Source organism: Scylla paramamosain, chromosome 7, assembly GCF_035594125.1.
Source record: "Scylla paramamosain isolate STU-SP2022 chromosome 7, ASM3559412v1, whole genome shotgun sequence".
Classification (NCBI taxonomy): domain Eukaryota; kingdom Metazoa; phylum Arthropoda; class Malacostraca; order Decapoda; family Portunidae; genus Scylla; species Scylla paramamosain.
Genome location: NC_087157.1, coordinates 31650616 through 31662738, shown reverse-complemented (window position 1 = coordinate 31662738; position 12123 = coordinate 31650616). Strand labels below are relative to the sequence as shown.

At 42.7% G+C, this 12123-nt stretch overlaps 1 long non-coding RNA gene across 2 annotated transcripts in view; it reads right to left on the bottom strand.

Annotated features, from left to right (window-relative positions):
• Positions 1–2181: 2181 nt before the first annotated feature.
• Positions 2182–12123, bottom strand: part of LOC135101848 (uncharacterized) — a 61089-nt gene continuing 51147 nt past the window's right edge. Inside the window, exons 2-5 of one of the 2 annotated variants that reach the window (XR_010269407.1) lie at positions 6685–6775; positions 6145–6265; positions 3651–3769; positions 2182–3491 (exon numbers count right to left, since the gene is read on the bottom strand). This is a non-coding gene — a long non-coding RNA (uncharacterized LOC135101848). The remainder of the gene's footprint in view (positions 3492–3650; positions 3770–6144; positions 6266–6684; positions 6776–12123) is intronic. The other variant, XR_010269408.1, reaches the window with a different exon arrangement.

The window sequence follows — 12123 nt, the reverse complement described above, 5'->3', positions numbered from 1 at the left end:
CCCCGTGCTCACAGAGGACGTCTTGATTTGTTGCGAGTCACGCGAAGAAGTGAGGCTGAGCTGCAGAGACAGGAGGAAGGGACTCAAAGAAAACAGCACCAAGACTGAGTGCGCGTCTCGATGAGGGTGATGAGAAAACGATAAGTCTACAATGTGTTGAAATGTCAAAGGTTAATGAATTTAAATATTTTCAGAATACAGAAGACAGATTTAGATGTGTCCTATAAATGTGAAAAAGTTGTGCTTTCAAATGACGTGAATTTCGTTGTGATTGGCCTCGTAGTTTTGAAGATATAAGCTTATGGATGGTTTAATCAGCTAAGCTGGGCATAACATAATTTTGCTTCTCTCGTAGATATATTGCTGCTAATCCTTTGGCAGGAAGAGATTCGCACCACGTCCAGGTCGCGAAGGTTTTCACTAAGATCCAACTGTCAGTGTTCGCCCTGAGCAGGAGAATGTGGTACGCGGTGCATAACAAGTCTATCTCACCCACAGATCTAATTCTAACCGCTCACCGGGAAGCCACAGTGGCGATCACAAGTCCACCACGTTATCATCAGATCGTGCCGGCATGTGCGGGAGCCTGCAAATACACACACACACACACACACACACACACACACACACACACACACATGCCGTTGCCATCGCCACAAGCCACAGTCAGTAATCACCACCATCGTACACTGTAAGGAGACGAGCGTGATAATTACTGGTGTTCACAGCACAGCAGGTCCTCGTTACTGTTATCATACGCATTTTTTTTTTTTTTCTATGCGAGGGGAAAAAGGTATATCTGCCATATTTCACAACTCAGCCATGTATAAAATCACAACATGACCTATTGCTTTCATAATGAATGTTTTCAGAAAGGTTCATATTCGTCTGTTATATATAAATGTTAGAGTGAAGATTATTATTTATACCACCGGAGTCTTGCACTCTTGACAAATATATTCCAGAAAAACGCAAATTTACCAAATACGATGAAGATGCTCTTACAGTTTCCTCGCATCCGTGCCACTGTGCTAATATTATCTTACTATCTCTGCTTTACCTACGTATGATCCAATATCATGTACTAGGAAGTGAACTGCGCTCAGAAACTTGCATTACTTAAAACAGGATTGCATCACAGATACTGAAAAAGCAAAAAAAAAAAAAAAAATCCCAGTCTTGCGATGACAACGCGTTTTCTACATGGAAATCATTATTAAAAGGTCAGCGTCATTATACTCCCCCGTAAAGTCCATAATGCCTTTCCCTCATTAATGGCAACGCGGGTGATGGACCAGCAACAAGGACGTTGATCTGCTCCATGTCCGTGTTGGAGCAGCGTTCCTCGCAGCTTTTTGCCACAGTGAGAGGGTGGCAATGTCTTGACTCCAAAGCAGGATGGAATGTTTTCAGTCATTTACGTCTGGCGATTCCCAGTTCCCTTCCTTTCCTCCCAGTGTTAAATAGCTGAGGTCCTAATGAAGTGCACACTCGCTCCTCGTGGACTAATTGTTTATCGTTTGCAGACTTGCCAGCGACGCGATCATTTCACTTTACTCTTTGCGTTTCCCTTCACAGTGCAACAAAAAGTGACGAGTATATATTTCATTAAAAGTTTAAGCCTGCATTTCATCAATAGGGTTTCCTTCAGTGCATGTGAATTAGCCCGAATAAATTTTAACTATGCATTTCTAATATTCCCGAAAACTGAAGAGTCTAACACGGTGTCAAAACAAGAATACGTCATTACTTCTTTAGGGAAAATCGTCTTATCTAAATACACAAAGCTTTTCAAACTCTTTCCTCAGTCCACTAAAAGCTCAGTAAGTATACGTCGACATTTACCTTGAATACTGTCTAGAGCAATTACGTGTCGTCAGTCCTTCATCTACTGCCAAACTTATTAACTTCCACTCAGAAGATTTAGTTGTGCATGAGAGTGAAATACAGACAGACACTTAGAAACACACACACACACACACACACACACACACACACACACACACGGACAAAGAAATACAGAAGAGATAAAAGAGGAGTTCGATTGGTTTACACAGAGGCGGGTGTGAGAGTCCTAATATTACCCTAGCACTCCAACACACACCGGGAGAGACTTCATCCCGCCCCTCTGCGCCCCTCCCGCCACTCTCCGCCCCTCCCCGCTGCTCCATTCGCTTCCCTCTCCCCTTGCACCCGCTTCACTTCTCCCTCCCTTCTTTCTCTCACTTCATTAGTGTGCTTATCTCACTCAGCCTTTTGTAAGCGTAACAGAATTTAGACGTAGTATCGTGTAGTAGCTGTAGCAGTAGCAGTAGTAGAGTAGTAGTAGTAGTAGTAGTAGTTGCAGAATTAATGATAATAACTATTACAGACTATTATTACTACTTACAGCTTCATATATTCCTCTTTAAACATGTTACATTTAATGCAGCAAAAGGTTTTCTAAAATATATCTGGAGACTAATCAGTAATTTCTCGTCGTTGCCTCCGTCATTGCCGAGACACAGTGTTACAGACTCAGGGGTCGCGTCCTGCACTACCGTATTGCTTTCCCTACGCTAAGCAATCACCAGGACACAAATATATTGCAAGAAAATGTAAATGAAATGAGTTAAACATCGTGATTAACATATTAAATATAGTAGGAATAAGTAATACGACTTCCTCAGTATCTGCACTACTAAAATCATCGCATTCAAATACCATAAAAAAAAATGTGAAGTTTATAAAGGAAAAATATCTTATGGAACCTCATAGTTAAAATTCAAGTGTTTTGTTATGGGCGAAGGAACCTTAGGAATGTTGACTGCACCTTCTTGCAAACTGTTTCAATTCTGCTTTTCTCGCATGTAACAATTCAGAAAACAAGATCGTGTTCCTTATAAATATCACTATGAAGACACAGAAATGCAAGCGTGGTCGTAAATTTAACGTAAAATTTTTGCGGTCTTTTTCATATTCACGTAATTAAACAAATTTGATTAAACATATACACGAGTGACCCACATTCCCATTGAACACAACATCAACGAAGCAAGTGTGTGCAGAGAAGGTTTTCTGTCACATCAAAAGAGGCGCGCTGTGTAGTAGGATTGCCGTCTTTCTCGCGGCATCAAAGAGCGCGTGTGATCGGCCAGGGCTTGTGGAGTGTGTCCTTGCGTCGCGTTTTCCCAGCGCTGATGTGAGCGAGAAACTGCATCAGTGGACGTTGATACATTTATTCTTTTTTTGGAAACTGCACACTGGAAGAATAAAGGAACATTTTTTATCTTTACCTAAGCTTCTAAGATCCTTTAGCGTAGCGTGAAGCATGGAGGAAATTACCGTAATTATGTTCTTATGTCATCTCATTTTGTCTAATATGCAGTGGATGCTGAGATTTTCAAACTATCTTGTGTGTACATTGAGGAGGTAGTGTGGTGGTGGTGGTGGTGGTGTTAGCGCTGCTCGTCACCACCGCCTCGTAATTGCCTGTCAAGACGCTTCTACATCTGCAGGCAACCGTGAACAAAATTTTGAGTGGTTGAGAGTTGTAAGCTTTTGGTGGATATCACAAGACACGTCAGTTTGTGGATTGATCCTTTTTTTGGGGGGATAGGGATTAGGGAGGAATCAAACCTGACAAACTCTCGCTCCTCATGCCCACTCACCTTTCGCCACCAAAGAAGCAAACACAGGACACATCCAAGGAACTCCTCGTGAGATGAGACAGCGTTTGAGTGTTCTTATCCTTCTTGTCGACTTTCACCATCACCACCACCACGCACACCTGAAAACTAAGACATGTGATGAGCCCACTCTAGAAAACATTGTGCAGCTCACGGCAAAATTTATAGCGAACTTTTTATGTTATTTTTTTTTTAATGGATGCGTGTAGCAATCAGAACACATTAGAGAATGAGAATATGCTGTTTCTCAGGCCAGGAACTTCCCCAGCGAGCAGCTACGCGAGGAACAACCGTGAACGAGGCGTGTCGATTAAAATACTAACGAACAGCAACAACCTGTTTTAAAATAAAATACATAAACAATAAATTGTAAACAAGGTTCTTGCGATCAAGAGTATGACACACACACACACACACACACACACACACACACACACACACACACACACACACACATACATACAGTCAACTCTAATTCGCTTGCCTCCAGACATATATATATAATATTCACAAAGGAAAAATCTTAAAACAAGACTGGATCTTTTCTTCATTTTTAAATCCAAATTTAAATCTAGAGTGTATCTTGACACATCCACCACATCACATGTAACGAGGACACATGTTTAAAGAAGGTAAAATTCATATATGGTAATGAAATACGATCGCATATTTAGACAACGGCAGCAGAGGCAAGACCTGAAGGTGGTCTTCCTCCCTCGTGGTTGCTGACAATGGGCGGCGCTCCCACACACCACCCACATCTTTTGACTTCAGAAGTTTTTATACATCTCGTTGTGTGTGTGTGTTTTTATTTATTTTTTTTTTTTTTATCTCATATTTCCAGAAACAAAAACCACTGTTCACTTACCACAGATCTGAAACAAACATGATATAACCTCTGAATCATGAAATATATATAAAGAAAATCAACCGCCACGAAATTTAAGGCACAGCATGTGATGCGTCACAATGCCCAGAGAGTTACACCGTTTACCAGTTTTCAGTGAATCAACATCTAAAACTAATTCTCTGTACTCGCTCTTTTCTTCACCATTATTAATCTTACCCCATCCTCACTGGCATTTCAGCAAGTCCCTTCGTACCATCACAAGGCCTCAGACTCAGCTCTTTCATATCAAATCAGAATGTCAAATCGCCTCTTACTCACACTTATGACAGTCTCCTCTTTTACTTTGTAGCGTTTCCTCCCAACATCTCACCTGAACCCCTCCTATCCTTATTTGCATTCCTCTCCACAGCGTAGTTAATCTTACAGCGTGTTCATTACTCTTGCATAACTTAAGAGCACTTCTGAACTCTCTTAACAAGCAGACGTGTTATACCTAAACGCATCGCACGTAAATACACACACACACACACACACACACACACACACACACACACACACAGCATTAATAGCAGAAGAAAAGTAGTAGTAGTAGTAATAGTAGTAGTAGTAGTAGTAGTAGTAGTAGTAGTAGTAGTAGTAGTAGTAGCAGCAGTAATAGTAACAGCAGCAACAGTAGTAGTCGTAGTGGTGGTAGTCGTAGTGGTGATAGCCATAGTGGTGATAGCCATAGTGGTGACAGTCGTAGTGGTAGTAGTAGTAGTAGTAGTAGTAGTAGTAGTAGTAGTAGTAGTAGTAGTAGTAGTAGTAGTAGTAAAACAAAAAGATAAAAAGCAAGGACCAAAGAAGTGGACGAAGACGCGAGAGAAACAAGAATAAGGGAAGAGGAAGAGAAAGAGCAAAATGAGGAAGGGAGGAGTGGCAAATGAACGCTAGAACGGATGCATAAACAAAGGAGAACGCGAGTAAAAGCACATCAGGAAGGAAACGACAATGGCGATGAACGCACACGAAAAGAAGAACAAGGAGAAGGATAAAAGACAAAGCACAAGAAGAAAAAACACCAAGTTAAAAAACAGAGAACAAGACGAAGAATAAGAGAAGAAAGGAACAGGAGAGGAAGACAAGAAAGATAAATGAAGAAGAGGGAGAGAATGGAGAGGAGTAAACACGACAAGAAGCAAGCACATGAAACATTCAACGCAATGATCTTAGAATCTCCAAACTTGCTTACACATCGTCTGGAGTTGTGAAGGACAAGTGTTACTTTTGTCGTTACTGCAGCATCCTCTCTCTTTCTCTCTCTTTAGAAAGAATTACAAACTGTTGTGTATATTTAAGGTATCGCACCCTACAATATTGTCATGCGGCCCGTGACACCAACACCCCGATGGCTCGAAGTGACCAGCAGGGTGCGCGGGGAGAGTTGGCGATGTTACTCTGGACTCTCACTGTACCAAGCTTCCCCAATATCGGTAGTGGGGATAAACATTTGGTGTAATTTAAGTGTAGCCTGCCAATGCTTTTATATCCAGTCTACCATTTTATGTTCTGGCGGGTTGTGTGTTGTATAGAGTGCAGGATGATTGGGTCAGTTTGTATGAAGTTTTGTTAAATATTCATACACACCTGATCGGATTACTGCAGACACGATTTGCAAGAGGACGATTATAATGCCACGTCCCTCGACCCAAGTATCTCCTGCTGGCTGCTGCTGGTGTGAAGGTTTGGCTTGCCTCATCACCCGCGCCTGTGCACAGTGATGTAATCCCAAAGACGTTTTCGGTACGTTTCAAAGTGTGTGTGTGTGTGTGTGTGTGTGTGTGTGTGTGTTTGTGATATTCTGCGGTCCGGAAAACACTTTTATGATATTCTGGCCAAATTAGTTAATGATTAGGTAATTACCAGTTGAAAATTTTCTCTTAAAAGGCTCAGTATGGATAGCTACGAAAGTGATTTTGGCTTATTGATGATCCCTTAATTTATAAATATTTTTTTTTAGACATATAGTAACAATTAAAATAATTCTCTAAAACATTTGGTAGATTACACGGATCATTGTGTCACGGGCAAACTGTTGTACTGAGCTGAATAACCAATCCCTGCTCGTCATTCATCGTTCAGAGGCGTGGGTTTCATAAAGGAACAAACGTGCGAAATAAAATTCACATTCGGTAATCACAGGAGGACACACCCAGCACACCCTCATCGCAGCCAGCTCCGCCACTATCGCGCTGCGTCAACCATCTCAGGCACACCGCTGCGAAGAAACATTATAAAAGCTTAGTAATTTGTTAGGTTCGAGCCTCCAGAGCAGCTTGTTAACAAGGACGATTACATATTTCAGGAAGTATGACTCTCAATCTCTTTTTATCATTATTATTAATTATTATTATTATTATTATTATTATTATTTATTTATTTATTTATTATTATTATTTTTTTTTTTTACTGCATATTTTTCACCTGAGGGATGCTCGGCTTGGCACGGAAGCGCCTTGAGTTAAGCTATCATTACTCTGGTCTGGATATCTAATTTAACAGCGGTATAATTAAATGCACAACACACCAAACACATTCAATCCATTTTGCTGTTGCGCCAGTCTTGCGTCACCTGTGCCTGGCGTCAGTGACACAGCGAACTGGCATAATTCGCGTTATAAACAAAAACGTTAATCTATCTGGTTGTTCTTTTGTCTGTCAGCAAGTTGTAGTGAATACATTCAGGTCACTTTGTTTTTATTTGCTAGAATTTAATTTCCTGTAATGTTTTGTTTGTAATATAAGTAAAGCGCCTTGTGTCAGTCTGGCTGTCTGTAGCGAGATTTATTTCGAAGCTGCGTTTGGGATCCACGGCTTTCAGCATTTTTTTTTTTTTATCTTCGCGTTGAAAAATGTTACGGCTTATTTAATCTTTTTGAAGTAACAATGGGTAGGTAATACAGGAAAGCAGTCTATTTTCGCAATAGTGCGGCCTTTTGGGAGTGTAATACTCTTGTAGAATTAGGATTTAATATCTGACGTTCGTTCCTGTGGCTTCTACTGTACATGAACCCGCTGGCAGCATATCAGCAGAGTTCACGGGAGTCTCGCGTGGTCTGATGCATACTGACTGACTTTATATTGGTTGTTGCATTCTATCAGAGTATTAGCGCGCAATGTTACAAATTATACATTTTGTTGTTGACGAGTTATGAAATCAAAGTTACGCAATGAACTCTCGCCAATTTAATTAAGAGGAAATACAAACTCTCGAGGGCCATACCTTCCATTCCTGTTACCGTTGAGCAAAATGTTTTAGATTTGTTAGTTAGTCTTTGATATTCTAGATAAATTTGCCGTAGATTTTGTCGGGAGGGACTGTAGGTTACAAGTTTGGCGTCGGGGAAGTGATTCGCAGTGCCGTTGGTGGGATGTGCAGGCGGCTGAGACAGCGAATTTCAGGTCGTGCACGTTCACTGGCACATAAATGTTCCAAGTTGCTGGCGCTGAGAGGTTTTACGAGCGGGTTAAGTCAATTTTTCACTCAAAACACAACGTCTCCACCCTAGTGAAGGTTAGCGTCTGTGTTGCACAATTTATTACTCTCACATTGCGTTTATTAGAATACATTCACACTTTTGTTGCCAATTAAAGTGTCAACAATTGTTATGATGATTTCTTTCTCCCACCAGGCGCTAGAACTCCAGAATCCTTCCATTTCCTTGACTACGAGCGTTCAAACTTCCTGCTTGCTTTTTATGAGGTAATCAAGTGATGCAGGTCACCGCCGACACCTGCAATGGAGAGGAGAGAGAGAGAGAGAGAGAGAGAGAGAGAGAGAGAGAGAGAGAGAGAGAGAGAGAAGGAGGCGAATGGAATTTTTTTTCTTTCACTATCTTATCCAAGCTGTTATCGTTTTTCTCTCGGCTTCCTCTCCTCAGTGGCACGACCTCCCTCCTTCCTCTCCTTGCTCCCTCCCTCACTGATTGTTGTTTCCCTAATTCCCTTCCTGGCATGTTCTCTCCCTCTCTTTCTTTGGCAAAATGTATGTATTTCCTTCCAACCCTCTATCCTTTCCCTCTCAGCCCCATCCCTCCCTCCTTCCCTCCTCTCCTTTACTCCCTCCCTCTCTCCTCTCGTTTCCTCCCTCCCTCCCTGCCTCTCCCCCTCTCAGCCTGCCTCGCTGCAAAAAACACTGACCAGTACACAAGTTAATAAAAAGCAAAACCTTTCGAACAAAACAATCAAGGGTTGTTTCATCGCTACGAGGAGGGGGAGAGGAGGAGGAGGAGGAGGAGGAGGAGGAGGAGGAGGAGGAGGAAGAGGAGGAGGAGGAGGAGGAGGAGGCAAATAAAAAAAAAAACAGAAGAAAAATAATACGTAGTCAGGTAAAGAAACTATAGAAAGAGTAGAACAAGACACAGAAATAGAAAAAAAGAGAGATCATGATAAGGGGGAGGAGGAGGAGGAGAAGGAAGAAGAAGAGGAAGAAGAAGAGGAAAAAGAGATGATGAAGTAGAAGGAAGAAGAAGAAATGATGATGATCAGGAAGAAGAGGAAATGATGATAAGTAATAAGGAGAAGAAGAAGAAAAAAAGAAAAAAGAAAAATAAAGAAGAAGAGATGATGATAAGGAAGAAGATGATGATGATGATGATGATTATGATGATAAGGAAGAAAAATAAAAATAAAAATAAGAATAATAATAAGAAGAAGAAGGCCCATTCAAGTGACCGCATCAGAGAGAGAGAGAGAGAGAGAGAGAGAGAGAGAGAGAGAGAGAGAGAGAGAGAGAGAGAGAGAGAGAGAACCCCTTAAATTCGAGCGCCCTAAATCAATCTTACTGAACAAACAAGGGAAGCCCGAACCACTCAGGCCCTTGCCACTCACTACCAAGGAACGAGAGAGCCGCCCTGCCCCGTCCGTCTGTCCGTCTGTCCATCTTTGTCCGTCGCGTGCCCGTCCATCCCGCTACTCCTGCCAAACATGAAAGGTTCGTTGCTCCACTCAGCTCGACCCCGCGATTCGAGCCTCGGCAGCGGGTGAGTCGGGGCAGAAAGGGCGAGGCGGAGTAGGAGGCGGTGAGGGGGAAAAGTTAGGCACGATGAGGGTGATGAGAGTGATGAGGGTGGTGAGGGTGATGAAGGTAGTGAGGGTGGTGAGGGTGGTGAGGGTGATGGACGTGACGAGGAGAAAGGCGAGGACGTGAGTGGAGAGGATTGATTCAGTATTCAAAGCAGTCTGTCTGTTCTGATCTCACGTGATTGCTGGACTCGGTGAGGCACGAGTAGCCTTAAGTGTTCCCTGCTCTGTGTGTACTGCGACGTATTAGTGATTCGTATGCATTATATGAGGCGCAATGCAGGAAAATGAGACTGTAGTTTTCATTAAGTATACTGAGCACATGTTTTCCTTTCTTCCTTCCTGGTAACTTCTTATGAGTGGAGGGGGAAATTTTGGAATTGCACTGAGTGTTGTTTCATCCCCGAATGAGCCTGACGTAGCATAACAGTCAGATAAGTCTTACGCAGTTAGCAATATAAAATAGTATTTCACAATTAAGATACTAATCAATACTGACACAGCGCCTGTGAACGCACGCAAGGTTATTGAGAGCGTCGCCAACTCTTGGTGAGTGCACGCATGCGCAGGGCAGAGAGTACCTCAACCGGAGGCCGTCCCCAATACTAATTCTACCCCACGAGAGGTTTGGAGTATTTGTATTTGTCAGTACCACCTGCACTCAGAGGGAGAGACAGGATGCGGTGCCTTACATGGAAACTGGGAGATTATAAAGAGGATGAGAAGTAAGCATTCAAACTGCCTCACGCTACCACAGTCTTCACACACTACCACTTTTCTCTCACCACGAGGCTTCCACACCGTCTGCACCACGATTTCCCCCTCCTGGATCTCTCTTTCCATCTGGACATCCACTCCTCCCTCCTCAGTGGTGTCTTCTGCATAAATGGTGGAAAATCTCTACAGGGGAAACATGAGGAAACATGACCGCAGCCCAGCACAGCCATCACCTTGACAACACTGCCTAGCCTGCCCACCCCCATCACCACCACCACCATTACCTCCAACCACTTCCATGTCTACCGCTACCACCATCACCACCTCTTCTTCCATTATGACAGCGACAACCACACCACTGCTATTCCTGCGACGCATCTCATTGGTCACAAAGTCATCACCACCACCACCACCCACCCATCCCTAGATATGAGGATAACGAGTAAAAATTTGTAATATCGTTAACATTTCTTTAATTCAGCAAAAACAACACGGAAACAGGCATTCAAATTACCCCTCATCAACAAAAGCTCATTACAAGCACATAACAACAATCACAGCTCACGCCAGAAATGACAGCAATTTGTTGTAATGACCTTTCGTCCATTTGAAAGATACACACGAATAAAAAATAACATTACCTCATCCATATAATTAGGCAATGTACAAAATACTTCATTTACCCAAGAGAAAATTACTGGGGAACTGTCTCTTAATTATCGTGTTTAGAGCGTTCCCACCCCTGGCTTGCTCACACCCTCAAACTTTAGTCCTTATCCAGAAACGCTTTGCTCTCTCACCAACACTATTTTCAAAGGCTGCAGAGATAATTAGCCAGGTTCTCAAGACTGTTCCTACTGTTACTACTATAAAAATCTTGATAATCTGCCTGTAGAACCACAAAAACATCCTTAAAAACCTATGAAACTAACCAAAGCCTTTTGAATGTAGTGGAGTTGCGACGCAGAAATTATTCCGAAAACGAGTTATGCACACGAGTCTACACGGAAAATCGCCCGCCAGAAAAGAAGAGAAGACACCCTGGAAGCACCAATGCCCCCAGACTTCTTCGCGTTCCTCCCAGCCACGCCACTGCCACCAAGGTTATTTTGCAGTGGTTTGCGAAGAACACTGTTGATACGTACAATACAGAAACTTTTGCTGTGTATTTTGGCAGTCATTTTTCTTTTTCTGCGCCGGCAACACAGGTGGGGAACAAAGGTGCACATGAGTGATGCTTCATGATTATTTCTTGAAGCTTCATGAATACAGATGGTGACTTATGGCGCAAAGAGAGAGAGAGAGAGAGAGAGAGAGAGAGAGAGAGAGAGAGAGAGAGAGAGGGAGAGAGAGAGAGAGAGAGAGAGAGAGAGAGAGAGAGAGAGAGAGCAGTTTTTCACCTCTAAATTACAACGCGTTTCCTTCAATTCAAAATACACACGCAAAAGTACAAAATAAATAATACACGCACGACAAGGGACTGGTGCGTAACAAGACCAGGAAGGGGGGGTGGGAACAGTACGAGGAGACAAACACAAACACGAGAGAAAACGGGAGTAAAAACTAACGTAAACATTCATTCAGGATTAAATATATGAGGGTACAATATTCGGCATGCATACACAGGGCCATTTAAACCGGAACCCACTCATGCCACGATCCTTCCCTTCCTCATTCCACACCCTCTCCCCTTATGCCTTCTCCTCCCTTCCCCTCCCTCCCGTCTCTCCCTCATCCAACACTTCCTCTCTTCCTATTTGATACCCAACCATCCTTTCCTCTTCCTGATCTCTCTCATTTATTCTCCATCGCGTCTTTCCGTCTTCT